The sequence below is a fragment of the Triticum urartu genome, chromosome 2A (assembly GCF_056163025.1).
Source record: "Triticum urartu cultivar PI428250 chromosome 2A, HENAU_Tu73, whole genome shotgun sequence".
NCBI lineage: Eukaryota > Viridiplantae > Streptophyta > Magnoliopsida > Poales > Poaceae > Triticum > Triticum urartu.
The window spans coordinates 36451962-36466844 of record NC_141874.1 but is presented as its reverse complement, the minus strand read 5'-3'; the positions used below and the strand labels follow the sequence as shown (position 1 = coordinate 36466844).

Sequence of the window (14883 nt, the reverse complement as noted above, 5' to 3'; positions counted from 1 at the left end):
GAAGTTGAAAGATCATCGTGACAAGAGGATAAAAGATCTATTATATGATCATAGAGATGAATATCTGAATTGCGAGTTTGGCACGGAATTAAGACATTGTGGAAATTGTTTCACAACTAATACAGCCTGGAACACCATAGTGTGATGGTGTGTCCGAACATCATAACTGCACCCTATTGGATATGATGCATACCGTGATGTTTCTTATCGAATTACCACGGTAGTTTATGGGTTAGGCATTAGAGACAACCACATTCACTTTAAATAGGGCACCACGTAATTCCGATGATATGACACCGTATGAACTATGGTTTAGAGAAACCTAAGCTGTCATTTCTTAAAAGTTGGGGACTGCGACGCTTATGTGAAAAAGTTTCAGGCTGATAAGCTCGAACACAAAGCGGATAAATGCATCTTCATAGGACACCCAAAACAGTTGGGTATACCTCCTGTCTCAGATTCGAAAGCAATAAGGGATTGTTTCTAGAATTAGGTCCTTTCTCGAGGAAAAGTTTCTCTCGAAAGAATTGAGTGGGAGGATGGTGGAGACTTGATGAGGTTATTGAACCGTCTCTTCAACTAGTGTGTGGCAGGGCACAGGAAGTTGTTCCTGTGGCACCTACACCAATTGAAGTGGAAGCTTATGATATTGATCATGAGACTTCGGATCAAGTCACTCCCAAACCTCGTGGGATGACAAGGATGCGTACTACTTCAGAGTGGTACGTAATCCTATCTTGGAAGTCATGTTGCTAGACAACAATGAACCTACGAGCTATGGAGAAGCGATGGTGGGCCTGGATTCCGATAAATGGCTTGAGGCCATATAATCCGAGAGAGGATCCATGTATGAAAACAAAGTGTAGACTTTGGAAGAACTACTTGATGGTCGTAAGGCTGTTGAGTGTAGATGGATTTTAAAAGGAATACGGACAATGATGGTAAAATGTCACCATTAAGAAAGCTCGACTTGTCGTTAAGATGTTTTCTGACAAGTTCAAGGAGTTGACTACGGTGAGATTTTCTCACTCGTAGCGATGCTAAGAGTCTGTTGGAATTATATTAGCGATTACTGCATTATTTATGAAATCTTGCAGATAGGATGTCAAAACATTGTTTCCTCGACGATTTTCTTGAGGAAAGGTTGTATGTGATACAACCGGAAGGTTTTGTCAATCCTGAAAGATGCTGATAAGTATGCAAAGCTCCAGCAATCCTTCTAAGGACTGGAGTAAGCATCTCGGAGTTGGAATGTATGCTTTGATGATGATCAAAGATTTTGGGTTTATACAAAGTTTATGAGAAACTTGTGTTTCCAAAGAAGTGAGTGGGAGCACTATAGAATTTCTGATAAGTATATGTTGACATATTGTTGATCAGAAATGATGTAGAATTTCTGGAAAGCATATAGGGTTATTGGGAAAGTATTTTTCAATGGAAAGCCTGGATTAAGCTACTTGAACATTAAGCATCAAGATCTATAAGGATAGATGAAAACGCATAATGGTACTTTCAAATGAGCACATGCCTTGACGTGATCTTGAAGGTGTTCAAGATGGATCAGTCAAAGAAGGAGTTCTTGCCTGAGTTGTAAGGTATGAAGTTAAGACTTAAAGCTCGACCGCGGCAGAATAGAGAGAAAGGACGAAGGTCGTCCCCTATGCTTAAGACATAGGCTCTATAGTATGCTATGCTGTGTACCGCACCTGAAGTGTGCCTTGCCATGAGTCAGTCAAGGGGTACCAGAGTGATCCAAGAATGGATCACAGGACAGCAGTCAAAGTTATCCTTAGTAACTAGTGGACTAAGGAATTTTCTCGGTTATGGAGGTGTTAAAAAGAGTTCGTTGTAAAGGGTTACGTCGATGCAAGCTTAACACCTATCCGGATAGCTCTGAGTAGAGATACCGGATGCATATAATGGAGCAATAATTTAGAATAGCTCCAAGTGGAACAGTTATTTGGAATAAGCTCCAAATAGAACGTGGTAGCTACATCTAGGAGATGACATAGAGATTTGTAAAGCACACACGGATCTGAAAGGTTCGGACCCGTTGACTAAAACCTCTCTCACAAGCAACATGATCAAACCTAAAACTCATTGAGTGTTAATCACATGGTGATGTGAACTAGATTACTGACTCTAGTAAACTCTTGGGTGTTAGTCACATGGCGATGTGACCTGTGAGTGTTAATCACATGGCGATGTGAACTAGATTATCGACTCTAGTGCAAGTGGGAGACTGTTGGAAATATGCCCTAGAGGCAATAATAAATTGATTATTATTATATTTCCTTGTTCATGATAATCGTTTATTATCCATGCTATAATTGTATTGATAGGAAACTCAGATACATGTGTGGATACATAGACAACACCATGTCCCTAGTGAGCCTCTAGTTGACTAGCTCGTTGATCAATAGATGGTTACGGTTTCCTGACCATGGACATTGGATTTCGTTGATAACGGGATCACATCATTAGGAGAACGATGTGATGGACAAGACCCAATCCTAAGCCAAGCACAAAGATCGTGTAGTTCGTATGCTAAAGCTTTTCTAATGTCAAGTATCATTTCCTTAGACCATGAGATTGTGCAACTCCCGGATACCGTAGGAGTGCTTTGGGTGTATCAAACGTCACAACGTAACTGGGTGATTATAAAGGTGCATTACAGGTATCTCCGAAAGTGTCTGTTGGGTTGGCACGAATCGAGACTGGGATTTGTCACTCCTTGTAAGCGGAGAGGTATCTCTGGGCCCACTCGGTAGGACATCATCATATGCGCAATGTGACCAAGGAGTTGATCACGGGATGATGTGTTACGGAACGAGTAAAGAGACTTGCCGGTAACGAGATTGAACTAGGTATTGGATACCGACGATGGAATCTCGGGCAAGTAACATACCGCTAGACAAAGGGAATTGTATACGGGATTGATTAAGTCGTTGACATCGTGGTTCATCCGATGAGATCATCGTGGAACATGTGGGAGCCATCATGGGTATCCAGATCCCGCTGTTGGTTATTGACAGGAGAACGTCTCGGTCATGTCTGCATGTCTCCCGAACCCGTAGGGTCTACACACTTAAGGTTCGGTGACGCTAGGGTTATGAAGATATGTGTATGCAGTAACCCGAATATTTTTCGGAGTCCCGGATGAGATCCCGGACGTCACGAGGAGTTCCGGAATGGTCCGGAGGTAAAGATTTATATATAGGAAGTCCTGTTTTGGCCATCGGGACAAGTTTTGGGGTCATCGGTATTGTACCGGGACCACCGGAAGGGTCCCGGGGGCCCACCGGGTGGGGCCACCTATCCCGGAGGGTCCCATGGGCTGAAGTGGGAAGGGATCCAGCCCAAAGTGGGCTGGGGCGCCACTTCCCTTATGGCCCATGCGCCTAGGGTGAAGGGGGAAACCCTAAGGAAGAGTCCCAAGGAGGGAAGGCACCTCCTAGGTGCCTTGGGGGGGGAGGACTCCTCCCCTGGCCGCTGCCCCCCTGGAGATTGGATCTCCTAGGGGCTGGCGCACCCCCCCCTTGGGATTCCTATATATAGTAGGGTAGGAGGGCCTCTCAAACACACCTTTTGCCTTTGGTGCAGCCCCTCCCTCTCTCCCCGTTACGTCTCTCTCTCGTAGTATAGGCGAAGCCCTGCTACTGTGACGCCCTGCATCCACCACCACGCCGTCGTGCTGCTGAATCTTCATCAACCTCTCCCTCTCTCCTTGCTGGATCAAGGCGTGGGAGACGTCATCGGGCTGTACGTGTGTTGAACGCGGAGGTGCCGTCCGTTCGGCACTAGGATCATCGGTGATCTGAATCACAACGAGTACGACTCCATCAACCCCGTTCACTTGAACGCTTCCGCTTAGCGATCTACAAGGGTATGTAGATGCACTCTCCTTCCCCTCGTTGCTGGTTTCTCCATAGATAGATCTTGGTGATACGTAGGAAAATTTTGAATTTATGCTACGTTCCCCAACAGATAGAACTTGATGAGGTTGTCGAACCTTTACTTCAACCAGAGAGTGATGCAACACAGGAAGATGTTTTCTGTGGCGCCTACGTCTGCTGAATAGGAAGTTAATGATAGTGATCATGAAGCTTCGGATCAAGTTGCTATCGAACCTCGTAGGTCGACAAGGATATGTACTGCTCCTGAGTGGTACGGTAATCCTGTCTTAGATATCATGTTGTTAGACAACAATGAACCTACGAGCTGTGGAGAAACGATGGTGGGCCCGTATTCCGACAAATGGTTAGAAGCCATGAAATTCGAGATAGGATCCATGTATCAGAACAAAGTATGGACTTTGGTGGACTTGCCCAATGATCGGCAAGCCATTGAGAATAAATGGATCTTTAAGAAGAAGACAAACGCGGACGGTAATGTCACCGTCTATGAAGCACGACTTGTGGAAAAGAGTTTCTCACAAGTTCAAGGAGTTGACTACGATGAGATTTTCTCACCCGTAGCGATGCTTAAGTCCGTCGGAATCATGTTAGCATTAGCTGTATTTTTTGATTATGAAATCTGACAGATGGATGTCAAAAAAAAGTTTTCTTACTAGTTTTCGTAAGAAAGAGTTGTATTGGATACAATCAAAGTTTTTGTCAATCCTAAGGATGCTAAAAGGTATGCTAGCTCTAGCGATCCGTCTATGGACTAGAGCGAGCATCTCGGAGTCGGAATATATGCTTTGATGGAGTGATCAAAGCTTTTAGGTTTATACAATGTTTGCTAGAAACTTGTATTTACAAGAAAGTGAGTGGGAGCACTACAACATTTCTGATAAGTATATGTGGATGACATATTGTTGATTCGAAATGATGTAGAATTTCTGGAAAGCATAAACGGTTGTTTGAAGCGTGTTTTTCAAAGGAAGACCTGGATAAAGCTGCTTACATATTGGGCATCAAGATCTATAGAGATAGATCAAAATGCCTGATGATACTTTCAAAGAACGCACACCTTGACATGTTTTTGAAGGAGTTCAAAATAGATCAGTCAAAGAAGGGGTTCTTGCCTGAGTTGTAAGGTGTGAAGTTGAGTAAGACTTGAAGACTGACCACGGCAGAAGAAAGAGGAAGGACGAAGGTCTTCCCCTATGCTCTTGTCATAGGCTCTATACAGTATGCCATGCTGAGTACCGCACCAGATGAGTGCCATGCCACATGTCTGGCAAGAGGGTACAAAGGTGATCTAGGAGTGGATCACCAGATAGCGGTCAAAATTATCCTTAGAGGAATAAGGAAATGTTTCTCGGTTATGGAGGTGATAAAGAGTTCGACGTAAAGAGTTACGTCGATGCAAGCTTGACACCTATCCGAATAGCTCTGAGTAGAGATACCGGATACGTATAATGGAGCAACAATTTGGAATAGATCCAAGTGGAATGTGGTAGCAGCATCTGCGATATGACATAAAGTTTTGCGAAATACATAGGGATCATTAATAATGGGATCACATTATTAGGAGAATGATGTGATGGACAAGACCCAATCCTAAGCCTAGCACAAGATCGTGTAGTTCGTATGCTAAAGCTTTTCTAATGTCAAGTATCATTCCCTTAGACCATGAGATTGTGCAACTCCCGGATACCGTAGGAGTGCTTTGGGTGTGCCAAACGTCACAATGTAACTGGGTGGCTATAAAGGTGCACTATGGGTATCTCCGAAAGTGTCTGTTGGGTTGGCACGAATCGAGACTGGGATTTGTCACTCCGTGTAAACGGAGAGGTATCTCTGGGCCCACTCGGTAGGACATCATCATAATGTGCACAATGTGATCAAGGAGTTGATCACGGGATAATGTGTTACGGAACAAGTAAAGAGACTTGCCGGTAACGAGATTGAACAAGGTATAGGGATACCGACGATCGAATCTCGGGCAAGTATCGTACCAATAGACAAAGGGAATTGTATACGGGATTGATTGAATCCTTGACATCGTGGTTCATCCGATGAGATCATCGTGGAGCATGTGGGAACCAACATGGGTATCCAGATCCCGTTGTTGGTTATTGACCATAGAGTTGTCTCGGCCATGTCTACATGACTCCCGAGCCCGTAGGGTCTACACACTTAAGGTTCGATGACGCTAGGGTTATACGGAAACTATGTACACGGTTACCGAATGTTGTTCGGAGTCCCGGATGAGATCCCGGACGTCACGAGGAGTTCCAGAATGGTCCGGAGGTAAAGATTGATATATAGGAAGTATGGTTTTGGCCACCGGAAGTGTTCCGGGCATCACCGGTAGTGTACCGGGACCACCGGAGGGGTCCGGGGGTCCACCGGGAGGGGCCACGGGCCCCGGAGGCATACATGGGCCTATAGTGAGAAGGGACCAGCCCCTAGGTGGGCTGGGGCGCCTCCCACCAAGGCCCAAGGCGCCTCCAAGAGGGGAGGGGGGCAAACCCTAGGGCAGATGGGCCCTAAGGCCCACCCCAGGTGCGCCTCCCCCTCTCCCCCTTGTGGCCGCCACCCTAGATGGGATCAAGGGCTGCCGCACCCCTTGGGGTGGGAACCCTAGAAGGGGCGCAGCCCCCTCCCCTCCCCCTATATATACTTGAGGTATGGGGGCTGCCCAACATACGATTTGATCTCTCTCTTGGCGCAGCCCTACCCCTCTCCCTCCTCGTCTCTCATAGTGCTTGGCGAAGCCCTGCTGGAGTCCCGTGCTCCACCACCACCGCGCCGTCGTGCTGTTGCTGGACGGAGTCTTCCCAACCTCTCCTTCTCCCCTTGCTGGATCAAGGTGTGGGAGACGTCACCTGGCTGCACGTGTGTTGAACGCGGAGGCACCGTGGTTCGGCGCTTAGATCGGAATCAACCGCGATCTGAATCGCTACGAGCCCTGTTCAAGAATTCATCCGATTAACAAGTTAACTTGCCGATTAATCCCTACTCATAGGGTCCCCGAGTAGCCGATTACCTGATAAATCGTCCGATTAATTGATTAAATGGCCGATTAACTTGCCGATTAGCCTATTAATCCCCTACTCACCAGCCGACCGAGCAGCTACCAGTTAACGATTTCCTCAACAATGGCTACGAGTACGACTCCTTCATCCACGTTCTTGCAACGCTTCCGCTTAGCGATCTACAAGGGTATGTAGATGCACTCCCCTTCCCCTTGTTGCTAGATTACTCCATAGATTGATCTTGGTGATGCGTAGAAAGTTTTAAACTTATGCTACGATCCCCAACACTAGGGGTGGTGGGGAGGGAGCAGGGGTCGGAGGTGTTGGGGATGTCTCGGGTGGGGTGAGGGTAGGGTTGGTATCGGCTATGGCGGGTGTTAATGGTGGTGGTGGTGTGTTGTGTTTAGAAGGTAGGGGAGTATATAGTTGGAAAGGACGGGGAGAGGGGGTGTTTGTGGAGCTAGGGGTGTTTGATGGTGTAGTAGTGCGTTGTGAGAAAGGAAAAATGTGCTCAGCAAACGTGACATGATGAGAGACATGAACGTGTCTAGTGTGAAGGTCAAGACAGCGATAGCCTTTGTGCTCGTCAGAGAAGCCAAGAAAGGCACATGGGATAGAGTGTGGTGACAATTTATTTGCAGAAGTGGCGTAGGCATTGGGAAAACAGAGACAGTCAAAAATACGAACCGCGGAGTAGTCGGGATGGGAAAGAAAGAGGGAATAATAGGGAGTAGTGTTGGGTTTAGTTTTAGAAGGGCGAATGTTTAGAAGGAAGGTGGCCATGTGTAGGGCTTCAGCCCAAAACTTGGGAGGCATAGATGATTGAGGAGAGTGCGAACAATATCATTGAGGGTGCGAAGAGAATGTTCGGCTTTACCATTTTGAGGGGAGGTGTAGGGACATGAGAACCTTAGCAAGATGCCATGTTGTAAGAAGAAAGTACGATTTTTAATGTTAAAAAACTCGCGACCATTGTCACATTGGATAAAGCGAATAGGGAGGAAGAAGTGAACAGACACATAGCGTTGAAAATTAAGGAAGAGAGAATGGACCTCGGATTTGTTGCGTAGAGGGAAAGTCCAGACAAAGTGGGTGAAATCATCTAGGATAACAAGGTATTATTTAAAACCCGAAACACTTGCAATGGGAGAGGTCCATAATTAAATCACAATGTATTAATTCAAAGGGATAAGTGGTACAAGAGCTAGAGGAACTAAAGGGAAGACGCACATGTTTGCCTAATTGACATGACTCGCAAAACACAGAATTATGAGAGTCCCTATTACATGGTATGGTAAATTCACTAAGCATAGAAGCTAAGACGGCAGGGTTGGGATGGCCCAAGCGACGATGCCAGAGATCGACGGAGGCTAGCATGGATGTTGGAGGGGTGGCGGCAGGAACTCCATTAAGAGAATAAAGATCACCGGAGCTATTGAAGCGAGCGATCTCGGCCTTGGTCAGGTAATCCTTCACAGATAAACCAAAAGGGTCAAATTCAGTCGAAACTAGATTGTCGCAAGTAAACTGGCGAACAGAAATAAGATTTTTAATGAGGGCGGGTGCAACTAGAACATCACGAAGTAGAAGAGGTTTAGTGGAAGAGGGAATTTGAGCCTGACCAACACAATATATAGGAATAGATGATCCATCTCCAAGGGTAATGGAAGGGAAAGGAGATTTAGTGCAAGATGATAACCAATTACTAGATGCAGACATATGACTAGAGGCCCCTGAACCAAAGATCCAATCCGTACCTGAGTTTCCTTGGGTAGCAAAGTTATTCATGGCCTGGAGAAAAGCAGCTTGATCCCAGCTCGGCGTCGCAGGTGAGGGTGGCGTCGGGAGCAGTGCCGGCGGATATGATGGTGAAGGCAGTAGGGCTGGCTGGTGAGTGTAGTAGGCGCCGCTGTCAGTGGAGTAGTGACCATAAGGAACATACGTCGGGACAGCGTGAGAGGCATTGGCCGACTGTGGTGAGGGTGGCGTCGGGAGCAGGGCCGGCTGAGGTGTGTAGTAGGCGCCGCTGTCGGTGGTGCAATGGCCATAAGGAGCATACGTCGGGGCAGCGTGATAGGCATTGGCCGGCTGTCGGGGGTTGAGAACCCCGGGAGCACCAGTAGGCGGCCGAAGGCCGGGTTGCCAAGCACCTGAGTATGCCGGCGGAGCACCGAGGGTGGACGGAGCGGACCAGGGCATGGGCCATGCCTGAACGAGCCCCGTCCAAGGATCATGAGGAGGCCGCCATGCAACCGCAGATGGAGCACTGGTGGGTGGTGCACGACTTGGTGCTGGTGATGTCGTAGGTGGAACCGAACAAGTCGACGGCGGCCTGCAGATAGGGTTTTTGTCGTGGTAGTTCGGACTAGGGCGCCAACCTGGGGGGGTTGAGCAGATGACGATGCGGACGGCCCGGCGGCAGGAGCCGGCATGGAAGGCGACGCTGGTGTAGACGACAGAGGAGGACGAGCCGCAGCATGAAAGACTTTGGGGCGAGAGTCCTTGCGGGATTGTGTTTCCGCCACGAGTTGTAGTAGGGAACGAACTTCAGCGAAGGTAGGAGGAGGCCGTATCATCTGTATGAACGAGTCTTGCTTGTCAAAGTATTCGCTGAGGCCGACAACGACGATGTTGATTAGCTGTGAGTCGCTGACTGTATCGCCGAGTTCGCGGAGCTCATCGCGAATGGTCTTAACGCGCTGGCACTGATCCCCGGACTCCGATCAGTGCGATGACGATCCCCGGACTCCGATCCAGCAAAGTGTCGGGGAAGAGTTCCGTCAGCACAACGGCGTGGTGACGATCTTGATGTACCACAGCAGCAGGGCTTCGCCTAAACTCCGCTACAATATTATCGAGGACTATGGTGGCTGGGGGCACCGCACACGGCTAAGGAATAGATCACGTGGATCAACTTATGTGTTTCTGGGGTGCCTCTGCCTCAGTATATAAAGGAGCCAAGGGGGAGGGGGCCGCCGTCCAGGAGGAAGGCGCAGGAGGAGTCCTACTCCTACCGGGAGTAGGACTCCCCCCCCCCAATCCTAGTTGGACTAGGATTCCCCGAGGGGGAAAGAGAGAGGGGGGCCGGCCACCTCTCCTAGTCCTAATAGGACTAGGGTAGGGGGGAGGCGCGCGGCCAACTTGGGCTTCCCCTTTCTCCTTTCCACTAAAGCCCATTAAGGCCCATATGGCTCCCGGGGGGTTCCGGTAACCTCCCGGTACTCCGGTAAAATCCCGATTTCACCCGGAACACTTCCGATGTCCAAACATAGGCTTCCAATATATCAATCTTTATGTCTCGACCATTTCGAGACTCCTCGTCATGTCCGTGATCACATCCGGGACTCCGAACAACCTTCGGTACATCAAAATGCATAAACTCATAATATAACTGTCATCGTAACCTTAAGCGTGCGGACCCTACGGGTTCGAGAACAATGTAGACATGACCGAGACACATCTCCGGTCAATAACCAATAGAGGGACCTGGATGCCCATATTGGCTCCTACATATTCTACGAAGATCTTTATCGGTCAGACCGCATAACAACATACGTTGTTTCCTTTGTCATCGGTATGTTACTTGCCCGAGATTCGATCGTCGGTATTCCAATACCTAGTTCAATCTCGTTACCGGCAAGTCTCTTTACTCGTTCTGTAATACATCATCCCACATCTAACTCATTTAGTTGCAATGCTTGCAAGGCTTAAGTGATGTGCATTACCAAGAGGGCCCAGAGATACCTCTCCGACAATCGGAGTGACAAAACCTAATCTCGAAATATGCCAACCCAACATGTACCTTTGGAGACACCTATAGTACTCCTTTATAATCACCCAGTTGCGTTGTGACGTTTGGTAGTACCCAAAGTGTTCCTCCGGTAAACGGGAGTTGCATAATCTCATAGTTATTGGAACATGTATAACTCATGAAGAAAGCAATAGCAACATACTAAACGATCGGGTGCTAAGCTAATGGAATGGGTCATGTCAATCAGATCATTCAACTAATGATGTGACCTCATTAATCAAATAACAACTCTTTGTCTATGGTTAGGAAACATAACCATCTTTGATTAACGAGCTAGTCAAGTAGAGGCATACTAGTGACACTCTGTTTGTCTATGTATTCACACATGTATTATGTTTCCGGTTAATACAATTCTAGCATGAATAATAAACATTTATCATGAAATAAGGAAATAAATAATAACTTTATTATTGCCTCTAGGGCATATTTCCTTTAGTCTCCCACTTGCACTAGAGTCAATAATCTAGTTCACATCACCATGTGATTTACAGCAATAGTTCACATCACCATGTGATTAACACCCATAGTTCACATCGATATGTGATCAACACCCAAAAGGGTTTACTAGAGTCAGTAATCTAGTTCACATCGCTATGTGATTAACACCCAAAGAGTACTAAGGTGTGATCATGTTTTGCTTGTGAGATAATTTTAGTCACCGGGTCTGTTATATTCAGATCCGTAAGTATTTTGCGAATTCTATGTCTACAATGCTCTGCACGGAGCTACACTAGCTAATTGCTCCCAATTTCAATATGTATCTAGATCGAGACTTAGAGTCATCCAGATCTGTGTCAAAACTTGCATCGACGTAACTTTTTACGACGAACCTTTTTGTCACCTCCATAATTGAGAAATATTTCCTTATTCCACTAAGGACAATTTTGACCGCTGTCCAGTGATCTACTCTTAGATCACTATTGTACTCCCTTGCTTAACACAGTGTAGGGTATACAATAGATCTGGTACACAACATGGCATACTTTATAGAACCTATGGCTGAGGCATAGGGAATGACTTTCATTCTCTTTCTATCTTCTGCCGTGGTCGGGCTTTGAGTCTTACTCAATTTCACACCTTGTAACACAGCCAATAACTCTTTCTTTGACTGTTCCAATTTTTGAACTACTTCAAAATATTGTCAAGGTATGTACTCATTGAAAAAAAACTTATCAAGTCTCTTGATCTATCTCTATAGATCTTGATGCTTAATATGTAAGCAGCTTCACCGAGGTCTTTCTTTCAAAAACTTCTTTCAAAACACTCCTTTATGCTTTGCAGAATAATTCTACATTATTTCCGATCAACAATATGTCATTCACATATACTTATCAGAAATGTTGTAGTGCTCCCACTCACTTTCTTGTAAATACAGGCTTCATCGCAAGTCTGTATAAAACTATATGCTTTGATCAACTTATCAAAGCGTATATTCCAACTCCGAGATGCTTGCACCAGTCCATAGATGGATCGCTGGAGCTTGCATATTTTGTTAGCACCTTTGGGATTGACAAAACCTTCTGGTTGCATCATATACAACTCTTAATAAATCCATTAAGGAATGCAGTTTTGTTTATCCATTTGCCAGATTTCATAAAATGCGGCAATTACTAACATGATTCGGAAAGATTTAAGCATCGCTACGGGTGAGAAGGTCTCATCGTAGTCAATCCCTTGAACTTGCCGAAACCCTTTTGCGACAAGTCGAGCTTTGTAGACAGTAACACTACTATCAGCATCCGTCTTCCTCTTGAAGATCCATTTATTTTCTATGGTTTGCCGATCATCGGGAAAATCCATCAAAGTCCATACTTTGTTCTCATACATGGATCATATCTCAGATTTCATGGCCTCAAACCATTTTGCGGAATCTGGGCTCATCATCGCTTCCTCATAGTTTGCAAGTTCGTCATGGTCTAGTAACATGACTTCCAGAACAGGATTACCGTACCACTCTGGTGCGGATCTCACTCTGGTTTACCTACGAGATTCAGTAGTAACTTGATCTGAAGTTTCATGATCATCATCATTAGCTTCCTCACTAATTGGTGTAGGTGTCACAGAAACCGGTTTCTGTGATGTACTAATTTCCAATAAGGCAGGAGGTACAGTTACCTCATCAAGTTCTACTCACTTCTTTCGAGAGAAACTCCTTCTCTAGAAAAACTCCGAATTTAGCAACAAAAGTCTTGCCTTCGGATTTGTGATAGAAGGTGTACCCAACAGTCTCCTTTGGGTATCCTATGAAGACATATTTCTCCGATTTGGGTTTGAGCTTATTAGGATGAAACTTTTTCATATAAGCATCACAACCCCAAACTTTAAGAAACGACAACTTTGGTTTCTTGCCAAACCATAGTTCAGATTGTGTCGTCTCAACGGACTTAGATGGTGCCCTATTTAACGTGAATGCAGTTGTCTCTAATGCATAACCCCAAAACGATAGTGGTAGATCGGTAAGAGACATCATAGATCGCACTATATCCAATAAAGTACGGTTATGACGTTCGGACACACCATTACACTATGGTGTTCCAGGTGGCGTGAGTAGTGAAACTATTTCACATTGTTTTAAACTGAAGGCCAAACTCGTAACTCAAATACTATTCTCTACAATCAAATCGTAGGAACTTTATTTTCCTTTTACGATGATTTTTCACTTCACTCTGAAATTCTTTGAACTTTTCAAATGTTTCAGACTTATGTTTCATCAAGTAGATATACTCATATCCGCCCAAATCATCTGTGAAATTCAGAAAATAACGATACTTTCCGTGAGCCTTAACACTCATCGGACCGCATACATCAGTATGTATTATTCCAATAAGTTAGTTGCTCGCTCCGGAGAACGGAGTCTTAGTCATCTTGCCCATGAGGCATGGTTCGCAATCATCAAGTGATTCATAATCAAGTGATTCCAAAATCCCATCAGCATGGAGTTTCTTCATGCGCTTTACACCAATATGACCTAAACGGCAGTGCCACAAATAAGTTGCACTATCATTATTAACTTTGCATCTTTTGGTTTCAATATTATGATTATGTGTATCACTACGATCGAGATCCAGCGAACTATTTTCATTGGGTGTGTAACCATATAAGGTTTTATTCATGTAAACAGAACAACAATTTATTCTCTTACTTAAAGGAATAACCGTATTACAATAAACATGATCAAATAATATTCATGCTTAACGCAAACACCAAATAACACTTATTCAGGTTCAACACTAATCCCGAAAGTATAGGGAGTGTGCGATGATGATCATATCAATCTTGGAACCACTTCCAACACACATCGTCACTTTACCCTTAACTAGTCTCTGTTTATTCTGCAACTCCCGTTTCGAGTTACTAATCTTAGCAACTGAACTAGTATCAAATACTAAGGGGTTGCTATAAACACTAGTAAAGTACACATCAGTAGCATGTATATCAAATATACTTATGTTCACTTTGCCATCCTTCTTATCTGCCAATCACTTGGGGTAGTTCCGCTTCCAGTGACCAGTCCCTTTGCAGTAGAAACACTTAGTCTTAGGCTTAGGACCAGACTTGGGCTTCTTCACTTGAGCAACAACTTGCTTGCCGTTCTTTTTGAAGTTCCCCTTCTTCCCTTTGCCCTTTTCTTGAAACTAGTGATCTTGTCAACCATCAACACTTGATGCTCTTTCTTGATTTCTACCTTCATCGATTTCATCATCATGAAAAGCTCGGGATTCGTTTTCGTCATCCCTTGCATACTATAGTTCATCACGAAGTTCTACTAACTTGGTGATGGTGACTAGAGAATTCTGTCAATCACTATCTTATCTGGAAGATTAACTCCCACTTGATTCAAGCGATTGTAGTACCCAGACAATCTGAGCACATGCTCACTAGTTGAGCGATTCTCCTCCATATTTTAGCTATAGAACTTGTTGGAGACTTCATATCTCTCAACTCGGGTATTTTCTTGAAATATTAACTTCAAATCCTGGAACATCTCATATGGTCCATGACGTTCAAAACGTCTTTGAAGTCCCGATTCTAAGCCGTTAAGCATGGTGCACTAAACTATCAAGTAGTCATCATATTTAGCTAGCCAAACGTTCATAACGTCAGCATTTTCTCCTGCAATAGGTCTATCACCTAGCGGTACATC

At 45.2% G+C, this 14883-nt stretch overlaps 1 pseudogene; it reads right to left on the bottom strand.

Annotated features, from left to right (window-relative positions):
- LOC125534818 (F-box/LRR-repeat protein At3g26922-like) overlaps positions 1-14883 on the bottom strand; it is a 48335-nt pseudogene that overhangs the window by 11324 nt on the left and 22128 nt on the right.